Source organism: Sorex fumeus, unplaced genomic scaffold (assembly GCF_029834395.1).
Source record: "Sorex fumeus unplaced genomic scaffold, SorFum_2.1 ptg000032l, whole genome shotgun sequence".
In the NCBI taxonomy this organism is placed as follows: domain Eukaryota; kingdom Metazoa; phylum Chordata; class Mammalia; order Eulipotyphla; family Soricidae; genus Sorex; species Sorex fumeus.
In genome coordinates this window covers 1,129,874-1,139,292 of record NW_026606089.1, presented here as the reverse complement: position 1 = coordinate 1,139,292, position 9,419 = coordinate 1,129,874, and the positions used below count along the sequence as shown (strand labels likewise).

The 9,419-nt window shown below is 39.8% G+C and overlaps 1 pseudogene; it reads left to right on the top strand.

The window, feature by feature from the left end:
• The first annotated feature begins 3,712 nt into the window (after positions 1–3,712).
• On the top strand, positions 3,713–3,809 carry LOC130025947 (uncharacterized; annotated as a pseudogene).
• The last annotated feature ends 5,610 nt before the right edge of the window (positions 3,810–9,419 follow it).

Genomic DNA, 9,419 nt, shown 5'->3' with positions numbered 1-9,419 from the left:
GGACCTACACAACAGGAAATAAGAGGAAACGAGGAAATGAAAACACCTACTGCTCATGGATTGGGAGACTTAACATTGTCAAAATGGCAATACTCCCCAAAGCATTGTACAAATTCAATGTGATCCCTATAAAGTTACACATAACATTCGTCAAAGAAATTGATCAAGCGCTCCTGAAATTCATATGTAACAACAAACGCCCTCGAATAGCTAAAGCATTTCTTGGGAAAACGACGATGGGAGGCCTCACCTTCCCCAACCTCAAACTCTACTACAAAGCAATAATAGTTAAAACAGCATGGTACTGGAACAAAGGCAGAGCCGCCTACCAATGGAACAGGATTGAATATACTGACACACACCTTCAAATATATGTTCAAATAATCTTTGATAAGGGAGCAGGAAATGTGAAGTGGAGCAAGAAATGCCTCTTTAGCAAATGGTGCTGGAAAAACTGGACAGCTACATGCAAAAAAATGGGCTCAGACCTCTACCTAACTGCATGCACAAAAGTCATATGAAAATGGGTCAAAGACCTCAACATCAGAACAGAATTCATCAGGTACATTGAAGACAAGGTCAGCAAAACCGTCCACAACATTGAAGCTAAAGGTATCTTCAAAGATAACACACCACTGCCAAAAAATTGGAAACACAGATAAACAAAGGGGACTATCTTAAATTAAGAAGCTTCTGCACCTCAAAAGAAACAGTGACCAGAATACAAAGACAATCTACAGAATGGGAAAGGATATTCACCCAATACCTATGTAATAAGGTGTTCATATCAAATATATACAAGGCACTGGTTGAACTGTACAAGAAGAAATCGTCCAACGCCATCAGAAAATGGGGTGATGAAATTAACAGAAACTTTCTCAAAGAAGATACCGAATGGCCAAAAGGCACATGAAAAATGCTCATCATCACAAATCATCAGGGAAATGCAGGTCAAAACTACAATGAGATTATCACCTCACACCACAGAAACTGGTCCACATCCAAAAGAACAAAAGCTACTGGTGTTGCCGTGGATGTGGGGAAAAAGGGACTCTCCTTCACTGCTGGTGCGAATGCGGACAGGTTCAGCCATTTTGGAAAACAGTATGAATGGTTCTCCGAAAACTAGAAATTGAGCTCCCATTTAACCCAGCAATATCACTCCTGGGAAGATAGCCTGGAGAGGCAAAAAAGTACAGCCGAAATGACATCTGCACTTGTATGTTCATTACTGCACTGTTCACAATAACCATAAGTAAAGTAAAAGTAAAGGCCTTCCCGTTGATCGTCGATTTGCTCGAGCGGGCCCAGTAACGTCTCCATTGGAGACTTGGTTGTTACTGTGTCTGGCATATCGAATACTCTCGGTAGCTTGCCGGGCTCTCCGAAAGGGGTGGAGGAATCGAACCTGGGTCGGCCTTGTTGGCCGCTTGTAAGGCGAACGCCCTACCGCTGTGCTATCTCTCCAGCCCGCATTCACAATAACCATAATCTGGGGGAAAAAAATCCCTAGTGTCCAAGAACAGGTGACTGGTTAATGATAGTTTATTTATCTACACAGTGGCATACTATGAAGCTTTTAGAAAAAAAGAAGTCATAAAATTTGAATGAAAGTGGATCAAGATAGAAAGTGAAATGAGTCAGAAAGCGAGGGACAGACATAGAAAGATTGTACTCATCGTGGAATATAAAGTAACAGAATGGGAGATTAATACCCAAGAATAGAGTGATAAGGACTAGGAGGTTTGCTCCAGGCCTTGGAAGCCGGCATCACATGCTGGGGGTAAAGGCAGCTCAGACAGAGAACAGAATACCAAGTAAAGGGTGTTTGGAGGACCCAGTTGAGTTGGGAGATTCATGCAAGAGTAGACCATAGACCATTCTTTCTCCCCCACTGAGTCCACAATTTGACCCCCACAAGTGGCTCTCCAGAACCACCATGGCCCCAGAGGCAGATGGACCCAATTCGGAACCCAGCAGCTTTTGGCCGAAATGTGACTGAACTATGCATTAAGCTATGTCACCATTCTACACCAGGTGGGAAAGGGTGTTTGTCCCTTCTGCCTTTATCCCCCCTGGCAGCACAATGGCAATCACCTCAGAGACTATTGGATAGCCAGGTATGAGCTAGCGGTGACAGGGCTACTACAGCCTCGTGGGATAGGGGGTGGGGGGTAGAAACAGCCCATTCCTGCCCCGCCAAGACCATGAGTTGCCCACCATGAGCAGCCCTCTGGCTTGTCCATGGCCCCAGAGAACCAAAGAGAATGCCCTGCCACAGAAGCAGGGTGGGGGGCATGTTGGGAGGATGCTGGGTTCATTGGCGGTAGAGAATGATTTCCTTGAGCAGGCACCAGTAACATCTCCATTCGTCCTAGCCCTGAGATTTTAGCAAGTGCCACATTGGAGGCTCTTTCACGGTCAGGGAAATGAGATCCATTATTGTTAGTGGGTTTTGGCATGTAGAATTCACCACGGGGAGCTTGCCAGACTCTGCCATGTGGGCAAGATACTCTCGGTAACCTGCCAGGTTCTCCGAGAAAGAGAACTGGACAAAAAGAGTTGTTGAATTATCAACAAGATCCATTCTCTGGATCTTGGCCATTCATGGGACTACATGGCTCCAAGGGCAGTTCGGCGTTGTAACACTTAGCTACTGGAAGATGAGGGATCTGGATGAGGAGTCCCAGTCTTGATCCGAGCAGCCTTGGATGTCTCCGCCCCGGGTCCTGCACACCTGGGATCCTCTGCCAGTTCCTTCATGCATGAGGTTCCTTCAAGCTTGGGGAGAGTGGTCCAAAGCGTACCTATGGCTGGTTGCAGAGGTCTGCAGCTGCCGGAGCTCTGCTTGGGGTGGTGAGGGAACCTCACCACAAAGGGCCAAGGGCCCTCAGTGACGAAAGCCAGATGCGGGGTCAGGAGACTGTCGTTTTAGACATATTTGGAATTAATTTTAGATCGAAAAGTACACATCATTCAAACTGCTGTATGTGCTTAGCAATAAATTATTATACACTTCTTCAATGACCTAAGAAAACCCCCTCTGCTCAGAGAACTCGATTTTTAATTACAGGTGTGCTTTGCCCATGTGGAATGACTGAGAATCACTATGAGTAGATAAAAAAACTCACTATACACACGAAGATGCACACAGGTTACTTTGAGACATCTGTTTTGTTAATGTTTGTTGGCCATTAAACTTCACTGAGACCCTTTTTTCTGTCCTTTGCAGGAGCCTCATGAATCTCACCTTCCATTCAAGTTGAACTTGTAATAAGGTGGAATTAAATCATCAATATGCTTCTCACCTCTTCCTTCAGGAGAAAAATCCTACTTACATTCAAGGTGGTCAAAGTGCAGACAACGCCATCCACATTTTTCTGGAGATGTACACGGGACCGAAGTGAGAACAGCAAAAGGCTCTATTTTAATGGTCTTAATGAAGGTTTCAGGGAAGGGCATTAAACAAGACTGATTCACCATCTTCCAAAAGAAATAATTTGCACAGCTGACGCCCTGGGTATGGTAAAAGAGAATATGGTAAAAAACATACTTTTTCTTCTGGGACATTAAGGTTCTAAATCTATAGCTTCAAGCTGCTTTGAAATACCTACCTTGATTAGGAATCACCGTCTGCCATAGGAGTGAGTAAGGACAACACTCAAAGAAATCAGAAGAGAAAAATAGGGAAAAAAAACAACTCTTATACTCAGTTTGGCAACACATGTACTAAAATTGAAATGATACAGAGATTAGCATGGTCCTTGAACAGAGATGACATGCAAACTTGTAAAGTGTTCCACATTTTTGTTGCAAGAAGAATTAACAGGGCTACATTAATCTAAGACAAGCCCCACAAGTACAAGTACTCCAAATTTCGACATAAAGTTAGCACAAATCCCCATCACAATGATCTCTCTCAATGTCAATGGACTAAATGCAGCAATTCAAAGGCAGAGGATAGCAGGATGAATTAGAAAACTGAACCCAACATTCTGCTGCCTGCAAGAAACACATCTGAATAATCAAAGAATACATGGGCTCAAATTCAAAGGCTGGGAAACAATTCTTCGAGAAAAGAACACCTCCAAATATCTGGAGTGGCCATACTAGTATCAGACCACATGGACTTCAGGCTAAAGGTTATAAGAGACAGTGTAGGTCATTTCTTAATGATCATGGTATCTGTATATCAGAAAAAACTCACCCTCCTCAATGTATATGCTCCTAATGACAGACCAGCAAAATATGTAAAAACAAATTCTAACAGACTTAAAGAAAAACATTGATAGCAACACAATACTAGATGGAGATTCGAAAGTACTTTCTCACTTCTCAATATATTAAACAGACAAAAACTCAGCAAGAAAATATTTTATTTGAGGGAAGTAGTGAACAACCATTGACTTAGAATAGAAATCAAAGAGGAAATAAAAAGATTCCAGAAACAAATGAGAATGAGGAGCTACCAGAACTTGTGGGACACAGCAAAAGCAGTGTTAAGAGGAACGTTTTTAGCTCTGCGAAATTCATCAGGAAGAAAGAAAGGGCCTACAAAAATAACTTACAGTTCAAGATTTTGGAAAATGACCAATTAAAGGAGTCCAAGCTAGGCAGGAGGAAGGAAATAATAAACCCTGGAGCAAAAATCAATGAGCTAGAATCCCAAAATACAATCCAGAAGACCAACAAAAAGCAAGACATGGTTCTTTGAGAAAATAAATAAGATCAATAAACCATAAGCAAGACTCACAAATAAACAAAGAGAACGAATCCTAATAAACGAATCAGAAATGCAAAGGGGGACATCATAATAGAAACTACAGAAATCCAGAGGATCATCAGCGATTATTTTGAGAATCTTTACAGCAGGAAATGAGAGAATCTTGAATAAATGGATAAATTACTGGATTCCAATTACCTCCCAAGGCTGAACCAAGAAGATTTCGAATATGATAGCACAGCGGTAGGGTGTTTGCCTTGCACGCAGCCAACATGACCGACCCGAATTCGATTCCTCCGCCCCTCTCGGAGAGCCCGGCAAGCTACGGAGAGAGTATCTCTTCCGCAGGGCAGAGCCTGGCAAGCTCTCCGTGACGTATTTGATATGCCAAACACAGTAACAAAAAAGTCTCCAATGGAGACGTTACTGGGCCCGCTCGAGCAAATCGATGAACAAAGGGAGGGCCTTTACCTTTTACCTTTATCACTACAAGCAAATTGAAATGATAATAAAAAACATCCCCTAAAACAGGAGCCCAGGCCCAAATGGATTCACTAATGAAATATTTCAAACCTTTAAAGAGGACCTGATGCCAACATTTTTTAAGATTTTCCAGGAAATTGAAGAAACAAAAATACTACCAAACAGTTTCTATGAGGCAAAGTTCATCCTGATACTCAGATCAGACAGAGAAACCACAAAAAAAAGATAATTACAGATATTTCCTTGATAAATACAGATGCAAAGATCCTTAAGAAAATAACAGCAAAGAAAATCCAGAAACTCAACAAATGATCACACACTAAGACCAAGTAGGTTTATCTTGGGATGCAAGGATGACTTAACATTCTCAAGTCAATCAACAGAATACACCATCTCAATAAAATAAAGATAAAAGTCATATGATCATATCAATAGATGTAGATAAAGCATTTGATGAGATCCAGCACCCATTCATGATGAAAAACTCTCAACAAAATGGGAGTTGAAAGTACTTTCCTCAATATAGTCAAAGCAAACTATCACAAACCCACAGCAAGCATTATTCTCAACGGGGAAAAACTAAAGGCTTGGGTCAGAAATCAATGAGCTAGAATCCCAAAATACAATCAGGCACAAACCAAGTTAACCACTCTCACCACTCCTATTCAACATAGTACTTGAAGTACTTGCCATATGATTTGGTAAGAAAAAGATATCAAGGGCATCCAGATAAAAAAGGAAAAACTCAAGCTTTTACTATTTGCTAAATCAATATCCATTAGTCCATGTCTTTCCGGTATACTAATAATGAAAGAGAAAAAAGAGATAGGAGAAGAACAATCCCATTCACAATAATACATCAGGAAATCAAGTATATTAGAAACAGCTAAGAAGGTTAAGGATCTATACCAAAAAAAAAAACCCCACAAAACACCACTTCAAGAAATAAAAGAGGATATGAGGAAATGGAATCACATCCCATCCTCATGGATTGAGAGGATTGACACTGTCAAAATAGCAATACACCCCAAAGCGCTATTAAGATTCAATGCACTTCATATAAGTATACCAATAACATTTTTCAAAGAAACAGATTAAAAATTCTTGAAATTCATAAACAACAATAAACTCCCATGAATAGCTAAACCAATCTTTGGAAAAAGAAGATGGGATCACATTCCCCAACTTCAAATCCTAGGACAAAGTCGTAGTAATCAAAAAAGCATGGTATTCAGATAAAGACAGGACTCAGATCAATGGAATGTCGTCAAATATCCTGACGCTGACCCTCAGATTATTATTACCTAATCATTCATAAAGGCTCAAGAACTATGAAGTTGAGCAAGGAAATCTCTTCAGCAACTGGTGCTGGGCAAACTGGACAGTAACATGCAAAAAAGATGAAGTCAGACCTATTTATAGTGCCAGGAACAAAGTCAGATCAAATGAATTAAAGACCTCAATATAATACCTGATTTCTTAAGATATATGGAGAAAAATGTGGGAAGATCCCTCCATGACATTAAAGCTAAGGGAAACTTCTAGAATGAAACACCATTGACCAAGGAAGAGGAAGTGAAGATAAACAAATGATACTACATTAAACTAAGAAATTTCTGCAACTCAGAAAAAATGGTGACCATGATAAAAAGACAGCCCACATAATGGAGAAAAATTATTTATGCAATACCCATAAAATTAACCTCAAAATTCGGACTGCTGTATCATTAAGTATACTAAATAATTCCTGTGACTTTTATTCTTCTTCACATATATTTACTCTAAAATATTTTAGATTTCCTTTTAAATCACAGGTAAAAATGTAAAATTATAACTTTTCTTAAAAGCTAAAAATAACCCCTATACTTTGCCAGGTGAGACCCAAAAAACAAAACAGCAAACAAGCAAGCAAGAAAGAAAGAAATTGAAAATTAAAAATAATGCTCTTTGCAGTGCTAAGGATCAAACGCAGATCATCATACAATGGAAGGCAAATGTTCTATCACTGAGTTATATCCCTGTTCTTAAACATTTAAAAAGGTCTTATTTGATGTTTCATTGCATTTTCTTTTTTAAAAAATGCTTTTCTTAGTAGACCTGGTCGCCACTGTACCTCCTACTTGTTGACCTTTGTATATTTTACCTCTAAGATTCAGCTGGCACCTTATTCTTCCTATATCCATGCTCTCATTTGACAAACTTTCCAAGATCATGTCTGACTTGCATTAACTTGACATAAAATGGACACCTTATTTTCTGTATGCTCTCACGCTACAGGTGATGATGTTTTCGACCCTGGAGAAGCATTTTCTGGGGAGCTTTCTGACTGTTTCTACTTGACATCAAAGTATCTAAAGGTAAGGAATCATCTTTTTTTTTTTGCATTTATGGGTCACACCTGGCGATGCACAGGGGTTACTCCTGGCTCTGCAGTCAGGAATTACTCCTCACGGTGCTTGGGGGGACCATACAGGATGCTGGGAATCTAACCTGGGTAGGCCGTGTGCAAGGCAAATGCCCTACCTGCTGTACTATTGCTCTAGCTCCCCCCTCCCCATGATTCATCATCTTGAGGGCCTCAGATTTTTACCTTCCATTTAGAAACTTCATCTTTACATTGACACAGTAAATTGAAACCACAGAACCATTGAATGGCATGTTATAATGGTAGCAGCCATGAGCAAGCATTGATAACCCATATGTTGGCATAAATGAATTCTTTCTCAGAGGCTTCAACTTCTGAGGATACCTTTCACTACCTCCTTTCTGTTACATATTCCTGGATCACAATCTACATCAGGCCATCAGTAAAAACTGTACACCCAAAAGCTAGTTTTCCAATGGGATCAGAATCCTTGATCCTTGTAACTTGCAATTTTTCATTCATGACTTGTTGACCTTGTTTCAGGCGGAGGCAACCAGAGCATAAACTCAACTTTCCAGTAGTTTCCACAGGAAATCCAAATACCGAAGAATTTTATCATTTCTGACAACACAGTTTAAAATTTTTTTGGAATCCCACGGAAAGCTACTATCATTAATGGTATAATATTACTATTCTCCAAAGTCCAGATCTTCCAAAAGAACTCTCTACCCTCCTCACTCCAATTGCAGACTCCAGTCTATGATGCTCCTGAAACTGCTTCTAATAGTTTCACTCAGGTTCTCCCCTAAAGTACACAAGTTAAGTTCATACCACTCCAAGTTCTTATTCCTAAACTACTAGAGTCGGCTTGGTTCTCAAGCTTGTGTTCTCCCTTGAGGAAATACCGTGCTTCCTTTCTCTATGTCTCTCTTTGCTTGCTTTGTTAAATGAGTCTTCTCTCTTGAACATATATTACTTTTCACACTACAACTCTGTCACAAGTTTCTAAGTGTTGTTCGAAAAATCTATTTTGCTTCATTGAACTAAAAATTTTAAAAACCAGAGCTTTGTTAAAACCAATATTTGTTTCTTTTAAACCGCAAATTTTGAGAATGAAAGGTGGTAAAGCAATGAAATACTACTCAGTTGTTTGATGTGAAATTTTATTATTTGTAGAAAAATTGATAACATGAGTGTATTATGTTTAGTGACATAAATCAGGCATAGAAAGATAGGCATCATACAAGTTCATGCATATGTGACATATAGAGAAAACAAATTAAAAGAATAAAATGAGACAGACAAACGTCTAAAACATTATTTATATTCTATTATTTATAATTCGATTAATAATGGTTTCTTATAAACATAATTCCAACATAACACTACTCATTCTCTCAAAAATTAACCTCTTCCTCTCTCCCAAACCCCCCAAATCCCTCCTCCCAATCCCTGACTCAATTTCGTGGATCAGTTCTCCACGACAGTGCACCTACCAGAAATAGGCAAGGCATTGTTACTGGCTATTCTAAGGATAATGGACAAGGCCCTGTGCTAGAAGTGGAGGTAAATGTTGTAGTTCTTACTGTTTGCCATGTGGTGTTGTTGATTTTTGGTTTTCTTTGTATTTGAAAGAGTTTCTGTATATATTGCACTTGAAAATAAGAGACCTAGGACAGAGTGATAGTACATTTCGTAAGGCACTGGCCCTGTGCACAGCTGACCTCAGTTTGATCTTTAGTATCACGTATGTTCTCCTAAGCACATTCAGCAGTGATCCGTAGCACAGACCCATGAATATTCCCTGAGCAGTACGGGCTATGACCCAGATTCAACCTGATCCAAACA